General features: G+C 39.3%; 4 long non-coding RNA genes across 4 annotated transcripts; all 4 read left to right on the top strand.

Annotated features, from left to right (window-relative positions):
• Positions 1 to 233: 233 nt before the first annotated feature.
• On the top strand, positions 234 to 3,672 carry LOC128442917 (uncharacterized). The gene is made up of 3 exons (XR_008338914.1): positions 234 to 391; positions 1,275 to 1,328; positions 1,969 to 3,672. It is a non-coding gene; the product is annotated as an uncharacterized LOC128442917 (long non-coding RNA).
• A 468-nt stretch (positions 3,673 to 4,140) lies between these two features.
• On the top strand, positions 4,141 to 8,430 carry LOC128442918 (uncharacterized). The gene is made up of 3 exons (XR_008338915.1): positions 4,141 to 5,372; positions 6,256 to 6,309; positions 6,561 to 8,430. It is a non-coding gene; the product is annotated as an uncharacterized LOC128442918 (long non-coding RNA).
• Positions 8,431 to 12,334: 3,904 nt separating this feature from the next.
• On the top strand, positions 12,335 to 14,272 carry LOC128442683 (uncharacterized). Its single transcript, XR_008338871.1, has 3 exons — positions 12,335 to 12,647; positions 13,531 to 13,584; positions 13,836 to 14,272. It is a non-coding gene; the product is annotated as an uncharacterized LOC128442683 (long non-coding RNA).
• A 3,710-nt stretch (positions 14,273 to 17,982) lies between these two features.
• LOC128442597 (uncharacterized) lies at positions 17,983 to 21,071 on the top strand. Its single transcript, XR_008338850.1, has 2 exons — positions 17,983 to 18,376; positions 19,260 to 21,071. It is a non-coding gene; the product is annotated as an uncharacterized LOC128442597 (long non-coding RNA).
• The last annotated feature ends 476 nt before the right edge of the window (positions 21,072 to 21,547 follow it).

The following is a 21,547-nucleotide window of genomic DNA, read 5'->3' as shown; positions in this document are numbered from 1 at the left end:
GTCACTAGATGGCAGTGTCAGACCATGCTTTGTGTTATCTATGCATTAACAGACTGTGTTTACAGGGTGGCCAACTTTAGAGGAGAATTAAACCTTTTACAGCATTGCTCAAACTTTGGTTTTAGTCTCAATCGCTAAGTTCTTCCTTCATGACAACTCTGAGGGGGGTGTATTTTATTTTAACTCCCTCGTTTAAGCGATATAGATGTTTGAAATTCACGTGACGTCACAGTGTAAGCTGTGTTGTGTGTTGTGAGTTCGGCTTCAACCAGTTACAAGTGAACGCCTCATGAAATGGCTTACACCCACATACCCGGTAAATTAGACACTTTGATGTTCTGCTCCTTCTCCTGACGGTCACGGTAACGATGTCTGCGCCTCCGTTTCTGTGGTAAGTCACGTTAAGTATTTTATTTCGATGTGATTCGCAGGGTGCCTTTGAATCAGCCGTGATAGCTACGGGACGCTAATCCGGGAGCTACATACCAGCTCAGTGTATATCAACGGGTTCGATGCGAATGCCAGCTGTTACCGAAACAACCGCCATGAACCCAGGTCCACCAAGCAGAGATAAGCGTTCGTTTATAAGGATGACTCTGAGACAGGAGACTGTGTGTCGGCTTCATTTTCGCTAGCGCCGGAGGCTAACTAGCTCGCTAACAAGCAAGCTAACAATATCTTCGAATGGGTGCAGTAACTGTTCTTCGATTCGATTGGGGTTATTACCGACAAACACCGACATGAAACGACATGAGCGGGTCCACCCAGCAGATATAAGCGTTACTTTATGCGGATGACTCTGAGACAGGAGACTGTGTGTCGGCTTGTAAGTTAGTTTCGCTAGCGGGCTAGCGATGCTAACTGAAACCTGAGAAACCTGAGTGTTTAAAGTCACATCTGCATTGCAAGAGCAGCTGTTCAAAGGAGCATTACGTGTCCTAAAGCTCTTTCTTCAGAGTAGTGTTGTAACGTGTTACAGTGAAAAGTAACCGTGTCTCCCACCTTCAGTATTTAAATCGTTAATCTCAGACAGACTTCACTGAATTCTTTTGTTAAATATGAGTAAATCATAGCCTTGTAACTTTACTAGAACAGACAGTGTCATACAGAATTGTAGGCTAATATGCACTACCTATTTCCTAAGCTGAAATGATTATGATCTCATTAACTTCGAATTAATATTTTATTATTACCATGTAAAAGTCTGTTAAGCAGATAACATGGCACATGTATGACTTAACATATCTGTGTATTTGTGTTCAATGTTCCTCTAGGATGTCCAGCGTGAGACACAACTTGAATCCAACCAGACTGAACACTGACTCCAGGTACAGACCTGTTTTCATTACTTACAAAGTATTGCACATAATACATAATGTGTTAAATTATAATGCAATACTTTTAATGTGAAATAGCTCCATACTAAACATTCATTGTCATGGTAGTGCACGTTTTAATCCAAAAGCATATTCAAATACATAGTTGAATATCCACCGAAAATAAGAATACACACTTTGTTCATATGTAACTCTAATAAATACTGTATAAGTTACATTTTGCTCCGGAATTGAACTGTGTTAAAGCGGTTCACATGGAAAATATATGTTCAATTATGTGAAGGGTGATTTTCATTACTATTATACTAATGGAGATTTAGCACTTGCTACACATTGTAAGAGCAGCTGTGCAAAGGAGCACTACGTATCCTAAGGCTCTTTATTCAGAGTCACAGTGTTGATGTCCTGTCACGTGTTACAGTGAAAAATAACCGTGTCTACTAGTGTTTACATCGTTAATCTCAGGCAGACTTCCCTGAATTATTTTGTTAAATATAAATACATTATAGCCTTGTAACTTTACTAGAACAGACAGTGTTCATAGAGAATTTGAAAATGATGTACACTACCTATTTCCTAAGATGAAATGATTATGATCTGATTATTTTTATGTTTCCTCTCATTTTATTAGGGACGGACGAGCCTGAAGGACACAGCTGTGATGACCAATTGACCATGTTTTGTCTCTTATGGCAAAGCAGAAATATTAAACACTGGGTTCTTATCTAAAGTGTATCAAATCAGAAAGCAAAAGATACACATTGTTGTTGTAAGTTTTTATTATTTTAACCAACCATAATGAAGATAGAAATGAATTCTTATCCATGCCACTTAGCAATGACTGCCACCACCAAACAGTTGCAGGCCATCTTTATTTAAGGGAGGAATTTAGAAGTGTTGTGTAGCTTCTGATGATGATGCAGTCGTCCACGTGTTGACCACAATGTTGCTGCTGACGACGTCAGGTGCTGCAGTTCCTCATCTATGAAGAGAAGAAACGCACTGTTAAAGAATGTTTTGAGTTGTGTATGAAGCACAACAGATTTCAGATAGAACCGTTGTACTGTGGTCTGGGTTTGTATCCTAATGGTTAAATGCACATATTTTAAGTTGCTTTTGATAAAAGTACTGAAAGAAATACAACATTGTAAAAATAGATAAAATGTCTTTCTACCTCATCTGTAATATTCAAGGTGATAATCTCCCACAGAGCTATTGATAACAGTCCACATCAAGTCTCTCCACTTCCCTCAGTGTGAAAACATAATTATATCATTAATTTGAGAACTGTTTACAACACTGATGTGTGGAGATTAAAATCATATCTAAACTGTCTAATTCACTGTAAAACTCCATGACATTCGCAGGCCATCTGTAGTTAAGGGAGCAACGTATGGAGTGATGTGTAGAGGGCAGAAACTTGGACTATGGGCAGAGAAGGTCTCTGGTTCGTCTCCGGTTCGACTCCACGGAGAGACAACAAAAGACAAACCTGGATTGATCTGTCCAAAAATCCAAGAGTCTCCCTACCCTCTCTAGTGCCCCTGAGCAAGGCACCTCACTCCCCCAACATCTGCTCCGTGAGCGCCGTACATGGTCGCTCACTGCTCTGTGTGTCCTGCACCAGATGGGTAAAAAGCAGAGATTAAATTTCCCTACCTGCATGAGTGTGCCTTTGCATGTCTGTGCATGTGTTTGGGACGAATAAATGGATCTTAATCTTAATCTTTTAATCTTAATCAGTTGTCTTCCAGTTGACCAGCATGAAGCTGCAAATCTCCACCATGTTGCTGCTGAGGACATCAGGAGCTGCATTAATGAGGAGCAGAAGCGCACTGTTATGAATGTTTTGTGTTGTGTATGAAGCACCACATATTTCAGATAGAACCGATGTACTGGGGTCTGGGTTTGTATACTAATGGTTAAATGCACATACTTTAAATCGCTTTTGATAAAACGTGAGAAAGAAATACAACATTGTACACAGATAAAATGTCTTTCTACCTCATCTGTAATATTCAAGGTGATGATCTCCCACAGAGCTGTTGATAACAGTCCACATCAAGTCTCTCCACTTCCCTCAGTGTGAAAACATAATTATATAATTAACTGGAGAAGTGTTTACAACACTGATGTGTGGACATTATAATCTTATCTATACTGTCTAATTGACTCTACAACTCCATGACAGACTAAATTAACGATGTGAAAATAGTAATGGTGGATATATCAGCCTGTATCAGAATAATGGTGAAACATAGTTATTATCACATGCAACTTACACATGTAGCGTATTGATATTAACTTATTAAAATAAAACAAAGTCACAGCCAAACATACGACTCTGCAGTTAACTTGCTTCAATGTGTTCATTAGACGTGTTAAATAAACTAACTTTTATAACAATTTTATATTAAAAAAGCCTTGAGTCATGTAAGTATATGGTGATAGTTAAAGCAATAGGTTTGGTTGTATGGTTTCAAGGTTACTTACCTCTAGTTAATAGAGCCTCCTGCTGGCTACAGGAAGTGAAGCAATAATCCTTGCCGCAGTGCACAAGCGCATGCAACGCAGAGACGAGCGCTTGGTCATTGAACGTTCTCTCTTCACCGACCGCAACAGAATAGAAATTGCCTGTGCTCGGGCCCGTTAGTGCTACAACGTAGCCCTAGTTCTTATTATTATTAGGGCCCGAGCACCGATTTCGGTGAGAGGACCTATTGAAATTGAAATGATTATTATTTATTCTTATTAGGGCCCGAGCACCGAAATCGGTGGGAGGCCCTATTGAAATTGAAATGATTATTATTATTATTATTATTATTATTTTTCTTAGCTTAAATGAATTGGCTTTTTGAGGGCTTTAATGTGCTCAAAAAGTTGTAGGAGTTTGCAGTAAATTCGAAGGCGGCGAAAATTTACGTATTCTGGAGTATTTTGAAAAGGGCGTGGCAAAATGGCTCAAGAGCGCCACCTACGGAAAAGCCCCTCATTTAACATTCACCGATCCTCAAAAAAAACAAAGACTATTGTGTATCATGACTAGATGCACAAAAAAGTCCATCAGTGCATTATGAATAACGCAACAGGAAGCCCGCCAGTTTGACTTTAGTGGCCATTTTGGTCATATTCGATATTTTTTGTTTTAAGTACTCCTCCTACAGCTTTCATCAAATCAACTTACAATTTAGACGATCGTCATCACAACAAAATGGAGATCTAAAGTTATTGAAGGATTAAGTTTTAGCAAAACCGTCTGACCGTGGTGTGGCCTCAAAGTTTGATTAAACGCCATCAAAACACGGGCTCCTGTATCTTGGACATATTTTGTCCAATCGAGTCCAAACTATACACATAAGACAAGAGTCGCGACCTGAAGACATCGGTACAGAAATCGTGACTTAAAATCACAGCGTCCCCTGGTGGCAACAGCAAATGTCTTGTTTTTCTATGTGTTACAGTTTGATTCACTACTCGTAGGGCCTTCATTAAATCAACGTAAAAATTTGATGCATGTGTTCAAAACAAGATGAAGATCTAAAGTTAACGAAATTGCAACTTTTCATAATACTGTGTGACCGTGGTGTGGCTTCCAGTTTGAGGTATGAAAACATCTATATCTGGCAGATGTGCTGCAATATTTAGTCACTAGATGGCAGTGTCAGACCATGCTTTGTGTTATCTATGCATTAACAGACTGTGTTTACAGGGTGGCCAACTTTAGAGGAGAATTAAACCTTTTACAGCATTGCTCAAACTTTGGTTTTAGTCTCAATCGCTAAGTTCTTCCTTCATGACAACTCTGAGGGGGGTAAATTTGTTTTTAACTTCCTTGTTTAAGCGATATAGATGTTTGAAATTCACGTGACGCCACAGTGTAAGCTGTGCTGTGTGTTGTGAGTTCGGCTTTAACCAGGTACAAGTGAACGCCTCATGAAATGGCTTACACCCACATACCCAGTAAATTACACACTTTGATGTTCTGCTCCTTCTCCTGACGGTCACGGTAACGATGTCTGCGCCTCCGTTTCTGTGGTAAGTCACGTTAAGTATTTTATTTCGATGTGATTCGCAGGGTGCCTTTGAATCAGCCGTGATAGCTAAGGGACGCTAATCCGAGAGCTACATACCAGCTCAGTGTATATCAACGGGTTCGATGCGAATGCCAGCTGTTACCGAAACAACCGCCATGAACCCAGGTCCACCAAGCAGAGATAAGCGTTCGTTTATAAGGATGAATCTGAGACAGGAGACTGTGTGTCGGCTTCTTTTTCGCTAGCGCCGGAGGCTAACTAGCTCGCTAACAAGCAAGCTAACAATATCTTCGCATGGGTGCAGTAACTGTTCTTCGACTCGATTGGGGTTATTACCGACAAACACCGACATGAAACGACATGAGCGGGTCCACCCAGCAGATATAAGCGTTACTTTATGCGGATGACTCTGAGACAGGAGACTGTGTGTCGGCTTGTAAGTTAGTTTCGCTAGCGGGCTAGCGATGCTAACTGAAACCTGAGAAACCTGAGTGTTTAAAGTCACATCTGCATTGCAAGAGCAGCTGTTCAAAGGAGCAGTACGTGTCCTAAAGCTCTTTCTTCAGAGTAGTGTTGTAACGTGTTACAGTGAAAAGTAACCGTGTCTCCCACCTTCAGTATTTAAATCGTTAATCTCAGACAGACTTCACTGAATTCTTTTGTTAAATATGAGTAAATCATAGCCTTGTAACTTTACTAGAACAGACAGTGTCATACAGAATTGTAGGCTAATATGCACTACCTATTTCCTAAGCTGAAATGATTATGATCTGATTAACTTTGAATTCATATTTTATTATTACCATGTAAAAGTCTGTTAAGCAGATAACATGGCACATGTATGACTTAACATATCTGTGTATTTGTGTTCAATGTTCCTCTAGGATGTCCAGCGTAAGACACAACTTGAATCCAACCAGACTGAACACTGACTCCAGGTACAGACCTGTTTTCATTACTTAGAAAGTATTGCACATAATACATAATGTGTTAAATTATAATGCAATACTTTTAATGTGAAATAGCTCCATACTAAACATTCATTGTCATGGTAGTGCACGTTTTAATCCAAAAGCATATTCAAATACATAGTTGAATATCCACCGAAAATAAGAATACACACTTTGTTCATATGTAACTCTTTCTCTATAATTATGACATACTTTCATGTTTCCTATCATTTCATTAGGGACGGACGAGCCTGAAGGACACAGCTGTGATGACCATGTTCTGTCTCTTATGACAAAGCAGAAATATAAAACACTGGGTTCTTATCTAAAGTGTATCAAATCAGATCTCCACCATGTTGCTGCTGAGGACATCAGGTGCTGCAGTTCTTCATCTATGAAGATGAAAAAACTCACTGTTAAAGAATGTTTTGTGTTGTGTATGAAGCACAACAGATTTCAGATAGAACCGTTGTACTGTGGTCTGGGTTTGTATCCTAATGGTTAAATGCACATATTTTAAGTCGCTTTTGATAAAAGTACTGAAAGAAATACAACATTGTAAAAATAGATAAAATGTCTTTCTACCTCATCTGTAATATTCAAGGTGATAATCTCCCACAGAGCTATTGATAACAGTCCACATCAAGTCTCTCCACTTCCCTCGGTGTGAAAACATAATTATATAATTAATTTGAGAACTGTTTACAACACTTATGTGTGGAGATTATACTCATATCTAAACTGTCATATTCACTGTAAAACTCCATGACAGGCTAAATAAACGCGGTGGGAATAGTAATGGTGGATATAATATATTGTAACTTTACTAGAACAGACAGTGTTCATAGAGAATTTGAAAATGATGTACACTACCTATTTCCTAAGATGAAATGATTATGATCTGATTATTTTTATGTTTCCTCTCATTTTATTAGGGACGGACGAGCCTGAAGGACACAGCTGTGATGACCAATTGACCATGTTTTGTCTCTTATGGCAAAGCAGAAATATTAAACACTGGGTTCTTATCTAAAGTGTATCAAATCAGAAAGCAAAAGATACACATTGTTGTAATAAGTTTCTATTATTTTAACCAACAATAATAAAGATAGAAATGAATTGTTATCCATGACAATGAGCAATGACTGTTACCACTAAACAGTTGCAGGCCATCTTTATTTAAGGGAGGAATTTAGAAGTGTTGTGTAGCTTCTGATGATGATGCAGTCGTCCACGTGTTGACCACCATGTTGCTGCTGACGACGTCAGGTGCTGCAGTTCCTCATCTATAAAGAGAAGAAACGCACTGTTAAAGAATGTTTTGAGTTGTGTATGAAGCACAACAGATTTCAGATAGAACCGTTGTACTGTGGTCTGGGTTTGTATCCTAATGGTTAAATGCACATATTTTAAGTCGCTTTTGATAAAAGTACTGAAAGAAATACAACATTGTAAAAATAGATAAAATGTCTTTCTACCTCATCTGTAATATTCAAGGTGATAATCTCCCACAGAGCTATTGATAACAGTCCACATCAAGTCTCTCCACTTCCCTCGGTTTGAAAACATAATTATATAATTAATTTGAGAACTGTTTACAACACTGATGTGTGGAGATTATAATCATATCTAAACTGTCATATTCACTTTAAAACTCCATGACAGGCTAAATAAACGCGGTGGGAATAGTAATGGTGGATATACCAGCCTTCAACAGAATAATGGTGAAACATAGTTACTATCACATGCAACTTACACGTGTAGCATATTGATATTAACTTATTATAATAAAACATAAAGTCTCAACCAAACATACGACCCTGCAGCTAACTTGCTTCAATCTGTTCATTAGACGTGTTAAATAAACGGTAACTTTTATAACAGTTTTATATTAAAAAAGCCTTGCGGCATGTAAGCATATGATGATAGATAAAGCAATAGGTTTTGTTGTAGTATAGTTTCAAGGTTACTTACCTCTAGTTCATAGAGCCTCCTGCTGGCTACAGTAAGTGAAGCGATAGTCCTTGCCGCAGTGCCCAAACGCATGCAACGCAGAGACGAGCGCTTCTCATTGAACGTTCTCTCTTCACCGACCGCAACAGACTTGAAATTGCCTGTGCTCGGGCCCGTTAGTGCTACAACGTAGCCCTAGTTATTATTATTATTTTGCTGTGTCGTTAATGAATTGGCTTTTTGAGGGCTTTACCATGCTCAAAAAGTTGTAAAAGTTTGCAGTAAGTTAGAAAGTCGTGAAAATTTACGTATTCTGGGGTATTTGGAAATGGGCGTGGCAAAATGGCTCAACAGCGCCACCAACGGAGAGCCCCTCATTTACGGAGATGCACCTCAGTTAGCATTCACTGATCCTCACGAAATTGAAGACAGTTGTGTATCATCACCAGATGTACAAAAAAGCCTCTTGGAGCATTATGAAAAACGCAACAGGAAGCCCGCCATTTTTGATTTAGTGACTATTTTGGTCATATTCCATAATTTTTTACTTTAATGCACTTTTCGTAGAGCTTTCATCAGATCAACTTAAAATTTAGACGACTGTCATCACAACAAAATGAAGATCTAAAGTTATCAAAGAAAAAACTTTTCGCCACACCGTCTGACTGTGGCGGGGCGTCAAAGTGTGACGAAATGCCATCAAAACACGAGCTTCTATATCTCAGACATATTTGGTCCCATGGACTCCAAACTACACATGTAAGACAAGAGTCGCGACCTGAAGACAACAACACAAAAATCTTGACTTAAAATGACAGCGCCCCCTGGTGGCAGCAGGAAATGTCTTGTTTTTGGTACATGTTCTATTTTTATGTACTTCTCGGAGAGCTTTCATCAGATCAACAAAAAATTTAGATGAGTGTCATCACAACAATATGGAGATAAAAAGTTATCAAAGAAACAACTTTCTGACACACCGTCTGACCGTGGCGTGGCGGCAAAGTGTGATGAACTCCATGAAAACACAAGCTTCTATATCTTAGACATATTTGGTCCCATCGACTCCAAACTAGACATGTAAGACAAGAGTCGCGACCTGATGACATCTACAAAGACACCATGACTTAAAATCATAGCGCCACCTGCTGGCTACAGGAAGTGAAGCGTTTATTCTTGCTGCAGAGCTTAAAACGCACGCAAGGCAGAGACGTGCGCTTGGTCATCGATCGCTCTCTCTTCCCCGACCGCAACAGACTTGAAATTGCCTGTGCTCGGGCCCGTTAGTGCTACAACGTAGCCCTAGTTAGGGCCCGAGCACCGAAAGGTGAGAGGCCCTATTGAAATTGTAAGGATTTTTATTATTAGGGCCCGAGCACCGAAAGGTGAGAGGCCCTATTGAAATTGTAAGGATTTTTATTATTAGGGCCCGAGCACCGAATGGTGAGAGGCCCTATTGAAATTGTAGGCATTATTCTTATTAGGGCCCGAGCACCGAAATCGGTGGGAGGCCCTATTGAAATTGAAATGATTATTATTATTATTATTAGGGCCCGAGCACCGAAATCGGTGGGAGGCCCTATTGAAATTGAAATGATTATTAGGGCCCGAGCACCGAAATCGGTGAGAGGACCTATTGAAATTGAAAAGATTATTATTATTATTATTTTTCTTCGCTCAGTGAATTGGCTTTTTGAGGGCTTTAACGTGCTCAAAAAGTTTCTAAAGTGTACAGTAAATTAGAAATGTGCGCAAGTTTACGTATTCTGAAGTATTTGGGAACGGGTGTGTCAAAACCGCTCAATAGCGCCACCTACGGAAAAGCCCCTCATTTAGCATTCACCGATCATCAAAAAAAACAAAGACTATTGTGTATCATGACTAGATGCACAAAAAAGTCCATCAGTGCATTATGAATAACGCAACAGGAAGCCCGCCAGTTTGACTTTAGTGGCCATTTTGGTCATATTCGATATTTTTTCTTTTAAGTACTCCTCCTACAGCTTTCATCAAATCAACTTACAATTTAGACGATCGTCATCACAACAAAATGGAGATCTAAAGTTATTGAAGGATTAAGTTTTAGCAAAACCGTCTGACCGTGGTGTGGCCTCAAAGTTTGATTAAACGCCATCAAAACACAGGCTCCTGTATCTTGGACATATTTTGTCCAATCGAGTCCAAACTATACACATAAGACAAGAGTCGTGACCTGAAGACATCGGTACAGAAATCGTGACTTAAAATCACAGCGTCCCCTGGTGGCAACAGCAAATGTCTTGTTTTTCTATGTCTTACAGTTTGACTCACTTCTCGTAGGGCCTTCATCAAATCAACGTAAAAATTTGATGCATGTGTACAAAACAAGATGAAGATCTAAAGTTATCAAAATTTAAACTTTTCATCAATCTGTGTGACCGTGGTGAGGCTTATAAATTTGATAAACAAAATGAAAACACCATGTCTGTAGTTAATGGTCCAAAACTGCTCTCTAGTGACTTAATATTGAATTACACCTGTAGTGCCAATATTAAGGCACCAGAGGTCAGTGTAACACCATGGTTTGATCAAGACACAAAATGTAACTATTGAAAAAGCCATTTCGTCCCCTCTTCCCCCAATTTAAATCTGTCTGGAGCCGCACAACATATTTGATAACACAGGTTATAAAGTTATATATATACATATATATATATATAGTTATACAATATATATAAAAACTATAGTTTGTTGCATTTATTAAATAACAGAACGACAATAAAGACAACTGTTGACATTTAACTGGTATTTTTACCTGCTACAAAATAGGAAAACACCATACTCTGACCATGGCGTGGAGTCAAAGTCTGATCACATGCCATCAAAACACGAGCGTCTGTATCTTGGACATATTTGGTCCAATCAACTCCAAACTAGACATGTAAGACAAGAGTCGCAATCTGATGACATCTACAAGGACACCATGACTTAAAATCCTAGCGCCACCTGCTGGCTACAGGAAGTGAAGCGTTTATTCTTGCTGCAGAGCTTAAAACGCACGCAAGGCAGAGACGTGCGCTTGGTCATCGATCGCTCTCTCTTCCCCGACCGCAACAGACTTGAAATTGCCTGTGCTCGGGCCCGTTAGTGCTACAACGTAGCCCTAGTTATTATTATTATTATTATTATTTTTCTTAGCTTAAATGATTTGGCTTTTTGAGGGCTTTAATGTGCTCAAAAAGTTGTAGGAGTTTGCAGTAAATTCGAAGGCGGCGAAAATTTACGTATTCTGGAGTATTTTGAAAAGGGCGTGGCAAAATGGCTCAAGAGCGCCACCTACGGAAAAGCCCCTCATTTGGCATTCACCGATCTTCAAAAAAAACAAAGACTATTGTGTATCATGACTAGATGCACAAAAAAGTCCATCAGTGCATTATGAATAATGCAACAGGAAGCCCGCCAGTTTGACTTTAGTGGCCATTTTGGTCATATTCGATATTTTTTGTTTTAAGTACTCCTCCTACAGCTTTCATCAAATCAACTTACAATTTAGACGATCGTCATCACAACAAAATGGAGATCTAAAGTTATTGAAGGATTAAGTTTTAGCAAAACCGTCTGACCGTGGTGTGGCCTCAAAGTTTGATTAAACGCCATCAAAACACGGGCTCCTGTATCTTGGACATATTTTGTCCAATCGAGTCCAAACTATACACATAAGACAAGAGTCGCGACCTGAAGACATCGGTACAGAAATCGTGACTTAAAATCACAGCGTCCCCTGGTGGCAACAGCAAATGTCTTGTTTTTCTATGTGTTACAGTTTGATTCACTACTCGTAGGGCCTTCATTAAATCAACGTAAAAATTTGATGCATGTGTTCAAAACAAGATGAAGATCTAAAGTTAACGAAATTGCAACTTTTCATAATACTGTGTGACCGTGGTGTGGCTTCCAGTTTGAGGAGTGAAAACATCTATATCTGGCAGATGTGCTGCAATATTTAGTCACTAGATGGCAGTGTCAGACCATGCTTTGTGTTATCTATGCATTAACAGACTGTGTTTACAGGGTGGCCAACTTTAGAGGAGAATTAAACCTTTTACAGCATTGCTCAAACTTTGGTTTTAGTCTCAATCGCTAAGTTCTTCCTTCATGACAACTCTGAGGGGGGTGTATTTTATTTTAACTCCCTCGTTTAAGCGATATAGATGTTTGAAATTCACGTGACGCCACAGTGTAAGCTGTGCTGTGTGTTGTGAGTTCGGCTTTAACCAGGTACAAGTGAACGCCTCATGAAATGGCTTACACCCACATACCCAGTAAATTACACACTTTGATGTTCTGCTCCTTCTCCTGACGGTCACGGTAACGATGTCTGCGCCTCCGTTTCTGTGGTAAGTCACGTTAAGTATTTTATTTCGATGTGATTCGCAGGGTGCCTTTGAATCAGCCGTGATAGCTAAGGGACGCTAATCCGAGAGCTACATACCAGCTCAGTGTATATCAACGGGTTCGATGCGAATGCCAGCTGTTACCGAAACAACCGCCATGAACCCAGGTCCACCAAGCAGAGATAAGCGTTCGTTTATAAGGATGAATCTGAGACAGGAGACTGTGTGTCGGCTTCTTTTTCGCTAGCGCCGGAGGCTAACTAGCTCGCTAACAAGCAAGCTAACAATATCTTCGCATGGGTGCAGTAACTGTTCTTCGACTCGATTGGGGTTATTACCGACAAACACCGACATGAAACGACATGAGCGGGTCCACCCAGCAGATATAAGCGTTACTTTATGCGGATGACTCTGAGACAGGAGACTGTGTGTCGGCTTGTAAGTTAGTTTCGCTAGCGGGCTAGCGATGCTAACTGAAACCTGAGAAACCTGAGTGTTTAAAGTCACATCTGCATTGCAAGAGCAGCTGTTCAAAGGAGCAGTACGTGTCCTAAAGCTCTTTCTTCAGAGTAGTGTTGTAACGTGTTACAGTGAAAAGTAACCGTGTCTCCCACCTTCAGTATTTAAATCGTTAATCTCAGACAGACTTCACTGAATTCTTTTGTTAAATATGAGTAAATCATAGCCTTGTAACTTTACTAGAACAGACAGTGTCATACAGAATTGTAGGCTAATATGCACTACCTATTTCCTAAGCTGAAATGATTATGATCTGATTAACTTTGAATTCATATTTTATTATTACCATGTAAAAGTCTGTTAAGCAGATAACATGGCACATGTATGACTTAACATATCTGTGTATTTGTGTTCAATGTTCCTCTAGGATGTCCAGCGTAAGACACAACTTGAATCCAACCAGACTGAACACTGACTCCAGGTACAGACCTGTTTTCATTACTTAGAAAGTATTGCACATAATACATAATGTGTTAAATTATAATGCAATACTTTTAATGTGAAATAGCTCCATACTAAACATTCATTGTCATGGTAGTGCACGTTTTAATCCAAAAGCATATTCAAATACATAGTTGAATATCCACCGAAAATAAGAATACACACTTTGTTCATATGTAACTCTTTCTCTATAATTATGACATACTTTCATGTTTCCTATCATTTCATTAGGGACGGACGAGCCTGAAGGACACAGCTGTGATGACCATGTTCTGTCTCTTATGACAAAGCAGAAATATAAAACACTGGGTTCTTATCTAAAGTGTATCAAATCAGATCTCCACCATGTTGCTGCTGAGGACATCAGGTGCTGCAGTTCTTCATCTATGAAGATGAAAAAACTCACTGTTAAAGAATGTTTTGTGTTGTGTATGAAGCACAACAGATTTCAGATAGAACCGTTGTACTGTGGTCTGGGTTTGTATCCTAATGGTTAAATGCACATATTTTAAGTCGCTTTTGATAAAAGTACTGAAAGAAATACAACATTGTAAAAATAGATAAAATGTCTTTCTACCTCATCTGTAATATTCAAGGTGATAATCTCCCACAGAGCTATTGATAACAGTCCACATCAAGTCTCTCCACTTCCCTCGGTGTGAAAACATAATTATATAATTAATTTGAGAACTGTTTACAACACTTATGTGTGGAGATTATACTCATATCTAAACTGTCATATTCACTGTAAAACTCCATGACAGGCTAAATAAACACGGTGGGAATAGTAATGGTGGATATAATATATTGTAACTTTACTAGAACAGACAGTGTTCATAGAGAATTTGAAAATGATGTACACTACCTATTTCCTAAGATGAAATGATTATGATCTGATTATTTTTATGTTTCCTCTCATTTTATTAGGGACGGACGAGCCTGAAGGACACAGCTGTGATGACCAATTGACCATGTTTTGTCTCTTATGGCAAAGCAGAAATATTAAACACTGGGTTCTTATCTAAAGTGTATCAAATCAGAAAGCAAAAGATACACATTGTTGTAATAAGTTTCTATTATTTTAACCAACAATAATAAAGATAGAAATGAATTGTTATCCATGACAATGAGCAATGACTGTTACCACTAAACAGTTGCAGGCCATCTTTATTTAAGGGAGGAATTTAGAAGTGTTGTGTAGCTTCTGATGATGATGCAGTCGTCCACGTGTTGACCACCATGTTGCTGCTGACGACGTCAGGTGCTGCAGTTCCTCATCTATAAAGAGAAGAAACGCACTGTTAAAGAATGTTTTGAGTTGTGTATGAAGCACAACAGATTTCAGATAGAACCGTTGTACTGTGGTCTGGGTTTGTATCCTAATGGTTAAATGCACATATTTTAAGTCGCTTTTGATAAAAGTACTGAAAGAAATACAACATTGTAAAAATAGATAAAATGTCTTTCTACCTCATCTGTAATATTCAAGGTGATAATCTCCCACAGAGCTATTGATAACAGTCCACATCAAGTCTCTCCACTTCCCTCGGTTTGAAAACATAATTATATAATTAATTTGAGAACTGTTTACAACACTGATGTGTGGAGATTATAATCATATCTAAACTGTCATATTCACTTTAAAACTCCATGACAGGCTAAATAAACGCGGTGGGAATAGTAATGGTGGATATACCAGCCTTCAACAGAATAATGGTGAAACATAGTTACTATCACATGCAACTTACACGTGTAGCATATTGATATTAACTTATTATAATAAAACATAAAGTCTCAACCAAACATACGACCCTGCAGCTAACTTGCTTCAATCTGTTCATTAGACGTGTTAAATAAACGGTAACTTTTATAACAGTTTTATATTAAAAAAGCCTTGCGGCATGTAAGCATATGATGATAGATAAAGCAATAGGTTTTGTTGTAGTATAGTTTCAAGGTTACTTACCTCTAGTTCATAGAGCCTCCTGCTGGCTACAGTAAGTGAAGCGATAGTCCTTGCCGCAGTGCCCAAACGCATGCAACGCAGAGACGAGCGCTTCTCATTGAACGTTCTCTCTTCACCGACCGCAACAGACTTGAAATTGCCTGTGCTCGGGCCCGTTAGTGCTACAACGTAGCCCTAGTTATTATTATTATTTTGCTGTGTCGTTAATGAATTGGCTTTTTGAGGGCTTTACCATGCTCAAAAAGTTGTAAAAGTTTGCAGTAAGTTAGAAAGTCGTGAAAATTTACGTATTCTGGGGTATTTGGAAATGGGCGTGGCAAAATGGCTCAACAGCGCCACCAACGGAGAGCCCCTCATTTACGGAGATGCACCTCAGTTAGCATTCACTGATCCTCACGAAATTGAAGACAGTTGTGTATCATCACCAGATGTACAAAAAAGCCTCTTGGAGCATTATGAAAAACGCAACAGGAAGCCCGCCATTTTTGATTTAGTGACTATTTTGGTCATATTCCATAATTTTTTACTTTAATGCACTTTTCGTAGAGCTTTCATCAGATCAACTTAAAATTTAGACGACTGTCATCACAACAAAATGAAGATCTAAAGTTATCAAAGAAAAAACTTTTCGCCACACCGTCTGACTGTGGCGGGGCGTCAAAGTGTGACGAAATGCCATCAAAACACGAGCTTCTATATCTCAGACATATTTGGTCCCATGGACTCCAAACTACACATGTAAGACAAGAGTCGCGACCTGAAGACAACAACACAAAAATCTTGACTTAAAATGACAGCGCCCCCTGGTGGCAGCAGGAAATGTCTTGTTTTTGGTACATGTTCTATTTTTATGTACTTCTCGGAGAGCTTTCATCAGATCAACAAAAAATTTAGATGAGTGTCATCACAACAATATGGAGATAAAAAGTTATCAAAGAAACAACTTTCTGACACACCGTCTGACCGTGGCGTGGCGGCAAAGTGTGATGAACTCCATGAAAACACAAGCTTCTATATCTTAGACATATTTGGTCCCATCGACTCCAAACTAGACATGTAAGACAAGAGTCGCGACCTGATGACATCTACAAAGACACCATGACTTAAAATCATAGCGCCACCTGCTGGCTACAGGAAGTGAAGCGTTTATTCTTGCTGCAGAGCTTAAAACGCACGCAAGGCAGAGACGTGCGCTTGGTCATCGATCGCTCTCTCTTCCCCGACCGCAACAGACTTGAAATTGCCTGTGCTCGGGCCCGTTAGTGCTACAACGTAGCCCTAGTTAGGGCCCGAGCACCGAAAGGTGAGAGGCCCTATTGAAATTGTAAGGATTTTTATTATTAGGGCCCGAGCACCGAAAGGTGAGAGGCCCTATTGAAATTGTAAGGATTTTTATTATTAGGGCCCGAGCACCGAATGGTGAGAGGCCCTATTGAAATTGTAGGCATTATTCTTATTAGGGCCCGAGCACCGAAATCGGTGGGAGGCCCTATTGAAATTGAAATGATTATTATTATTATTATTAGGGCCCGAGCACCGAAATCGGTGGGAGGCCCTATTGAAATTGAAATGATTATTATTATTATTATTATTATTATTTTTCTTAGCTTAAATGATTTGGCTTTTTGAGGGCTTTAATGTGCTCAAAAAGTTGTAGGAGTTTGCAGTAAATTCGAAGGCGGCGAAAATTTACGTATTCTGGAGTATTTTGAAAAGGGCGTGGCAAAATGGCTCAAGAGCGCCACCTACGGAAAAGCCCCTCATTTGGCATTCACCGATCTTCAAAAAAAACAAAGACTATTGTGTATCATGACTAGATGCACAAAAAAGTCCATCAGTGCATTATGAATAATGCAACAGGAAGCCCGCCAGTTTGACTTTAGTGGCCATTTTGGTCATATTCGATATTTTTTGTTTTAAGTACTCCTCCTACAGCTTTCATCAAATCAACTTACAATTTAGACGATCGTCATCACAACAAAATGGAGATCTAAAGTTATTGAAGGATTAAGTTTTAGCAAAACCGTCTGACCGTGGTGTGGCCTCAAAGTTTGATTAAACGCCATCAAAACACGGGCTCCTGTATCTTGGACATATTTTGTCCAATCGAGTCCAAACTATACACATAAGACAAGAGTCGCGACCTGAAGACATCGGTACAGAAATCGTGACTTAAAATCACAGCGTCCCCTGGTGGCAACAGCAAATGTCTTGTTTTTCTATGTGTTACAGTTTGATTCACTACTCGTAGGGCCTTCATTAAATCAACGTAAAAATTTGATGCATGTGTTCAAAACAAGATGAAGATCTAAAGTTAACGAAATTGCAACTTTTCATAATACTGTGTGACCGTGGTGTGGCTTCCAGTTTGAGGAGTGAAAACATCTATATCTGGCAGATGTGCTGCAATATTTAGTCACTAGATGGCAGTGTCAGACCATGCTTTGTGTTATCTATGCATTAACAGACTGTGTTTACAGGGTGGCCAACTTTAGAGGAGAATTAAACCTTTTACAGCATTGCTCAAACTTTGGTTTTAGTCTCAATCGCTAAGTTCTTCCTTCATGACAACTCTGAGGGGGGTGTATTTTATTTTAACTCCCTCGTTTAAGCGATATAGATGTTTGAAATTCACGTGACGTCACAGTGTAAGCTGTGCTGTGTGTTGTGAGTTCGGCTTTCACCAGTTACACGTGAACGCCTCATGAAATGGCTTACACCCACATACCCGGTAAATTACACACTTTGATGTTCTGCTCCTTCTCCTGACGGTCACGGTAACGATGTCTGCGCCTCCGTTTCTGTGGTAAGTCACGTTAAGTATTTTATTTCGATGTGATTCACAGGGTGCCTTTGAATCAGCCGTGATAGCTACGGGACGCTAATCCGGGAGCTACATACCAGCTCAGTGTATATCAACGGGTTCGATGCGAATGCCAGCTGTTACCGAAACAACCGCCATGAACCCAGGTCCACCAAGCAGAGATAAGCGTTCGTTTATAAGGATGAATCTGAGACAGGAGACTGTGTGTCGGCTTCATTTTCGCTAGCGCCGGAGGCTAACTAGCTCGCTAACAAGCAAGCTAACAATATCTTCGAATGGGTGCAGTAACTGTTCTTCGATTCGATTGGGGTTATTACCGACAAACACCGACATGAAACGACATGAGCGGGTCCACCCAGCAGATATAAGCTTTACTTTATGCGGATGACTCTGAGACAGGAGACTGTGTGTCGGCTTGTAAGTTAGTTTCGCTAGCGGGCTAGCGATGCTAACTGAAACCTGAGAAACCTGAGTGTTTAAAGTCACATCTGCATTGCAAGAGCAGCTGTTCAAAGGAGCATTACGTGTCCTAAAGCTCTTTCTTCAGAGTAGTGTTGTAACGTGTTACAGTGAAAAGTAACCGTGTCTCCCACCTTCAGTATTTAAATCGTTAATCTCAGACAGACTTCACTGAATTCTTTTGTTAAATATGAGTAAATCATAGCCTTGTAACTTTACTAGAACAGACAGTGTCATACAGAATTGTAGGCTAATATGCACTACCTATTTCCTAAGCTGAAATGATTATGATCTGATTAACTTTGAATTAATATTTTATTATTACCATGTAAAAGTCTGTTAAGCAGATAACATGGCACATGTATGACTTAACATATCTGTGTATTTGTGTTCAATGTTCCTCTAGGATGTCCAGCGTGAGACACAACTTGAATCCAACCAGACTGAACACTGACTCCAGGTACAGACCTGTTTTCATTACTTACAAAGTATTGCACATAATACATAATGTGTTAAATTATAATGCAATACTTTTAATGTGAAATAGCTCCATACTAAACATTCATTGTCATGGTAGTGCACGTTTTAATCCAAAAGCATATTCAAATACATAGTTGAATATCCACCGAAAATAAGAATACACACTTTGTTCATATGTAACTCTTTCTCTATAATTATGACATACTTTCATGTTTCCTATCATTTTATTAGGGACGGACGAGCCTGAAGGACACAGCTGTGATGACCATGTTCTGTCTCTTATGACAAAGCAGAAATATAAAACACTGGGTTCTTATCTAAAGTGTATCAAATCAGATCTCCACCATGTTGCTGCTGAGGACATCAGGTGCTGCAGTTCTTCATCTATGAAGATGAAAAAACTCACTGTTAAAGAATGTTTTGTGTTGTGTATGAAGCACAACAGATTTCAGATAGAACCGTTGTACTGTGGTCTGGGTTTGTATCCTAATGGTTAAATGCACATATTTTAAGTCGCTTTTGATAAAAGTACTGAAAGAAATACAACATTTTAAAAATAGATAAAATGTCTTTCTACCTCATCTGTAATATTCAAGGTGATAATCTCCCACAGAGCTATTGATAACAGTCCACATCAAGTCTCTCCACTTCCCTCAGTGTGAAAACATAATTATATAATTAATTTGAGAACTGTTTACAACACTGATGTGTGGAGATTAAAATCATATCTAAACTGTCTAATTCACTGTAAAACTCCATGACATTCGCAGGCCATCTGTAGTTAAGGGAGCAACGTATGGAGTGATGTGTAGAGGGCAGAAACTTGGACTATGGGCAGAGAAGGTCTCTGGTTCGTCTCCGGTTTGACTCCACGGAGAGACAACAAAAGACAAACCTGGATTGATCTGTCCAAAAATCCAAGAGTCTCCCTACCCTCTCTAGTGCCCCTGAGCAAGGCACCTCACTCCCCCAACATCTGCTCCGTGAGCGCCGTACATGGTCGCTCACTGCTCTGTGTGTCCTGCACCAGATGGGTAAAAAGCAGAGATTAAATTTCCCTACCTGCATGAGTGTGCCTTTGCATGTCTGTGCATGTGTTTGGGACGAATAAATGGATCTTAATCTTAATCTTTTAATCTTAATCAGTTGTCTTCCAGTTGACCAGCATGAAGCTGCAAATCTCCACCATGTTGCTGCTGAGGACATCAGGAGCTGCATTAATGAGGAGCAGAAGCGCACTGTTATGAATGTTTTGTGTTGTGTATGAAGCACCACATATTTCAGATAGAACCGATGTACTGGGGTCTGGGTTTGTATACTAATGGTTAAATGCACATACTTTAAATCGCTTTTGATAAAACGTGAGAAAGAAATACAACATTGTACACAGATAAAATGTCTTTCTACCTCATCTGTAATATTCAAGGTGATGATCTCCCACAGAGCTGTTGATAACAGTCCACATCAAGTCTCTCCACTTCCCTCAGTGTGAAAACATAATTATATAATTAACTGGAGAAGTGTTTACAACACTGATGTGTGGACATTATAATCTTATCTATACTGTCTAATTGACTCTACAACTCCATGACAGACTAAATTAACGATGTGAAAATAGTAATGGTGGATATATCAGCCTGTATCAGAATAATGGTGAAACATAGTTATTATCACATGCAACTTACACATGTAGCGTATTGATATTAACTTATTAAAATAAAACAAAGTCACAGCCAAACATACGACTCTGCAGTTAACTTGCTTCAATGTTTTCATTAGACGTGTTAAATAAACTGTAACTTTTATAACAATTTTATATTAAAAAAGCCTTGAGGCATGTAAGTATATGGTGATAGTTAAAGCAATAGGTTTGGTTGTATGGTTTCAAGGTTACTTACCTCTAGTTCATAGAGCCTCCTGCTGGCTACAGGAAGTGAAGCAATAATCCTTGCCGCAGTGCACAAACGCATGCAACGCAGAGACGAGCGCTTGGTCATTGAACGTTCTCTCTTCACCGACCGCAACAGACTTGAAATTGCCTGTGCTCGGGCCCGTTAGTGCTACAACGTAGCCCTAGTTAGGGCCCGAGCACCGAATGGTGAGAGGCCCTATTGAATCTGTAAGGATTTTTATTATTATTAGGGCCCGAGCACCGAATGGTGAGAGGCCCTATTGAATCTGTAAGGATTTTTATTATTATTATTATTATTATTA

Source organism: Pleuronectes platessa, chromosome 6, assembly GCF_947347685.1.
Source record: "Pleuronectes platessa chromosome 6, fPlePla1.1, whole genome shotgun sequence".
NCBI classification, from domain to species: Eukaryota; Metazoa; Chordata; class Actinopteri; order Pleuronectiformes; family Pleuronectidae; genus Pleuronectes; species Pleuronectes platessa.
Note: the sequence above shows the minus strand (reverse complement) of the source record. Positions and strands in the feature narration are given on the sequence as shown.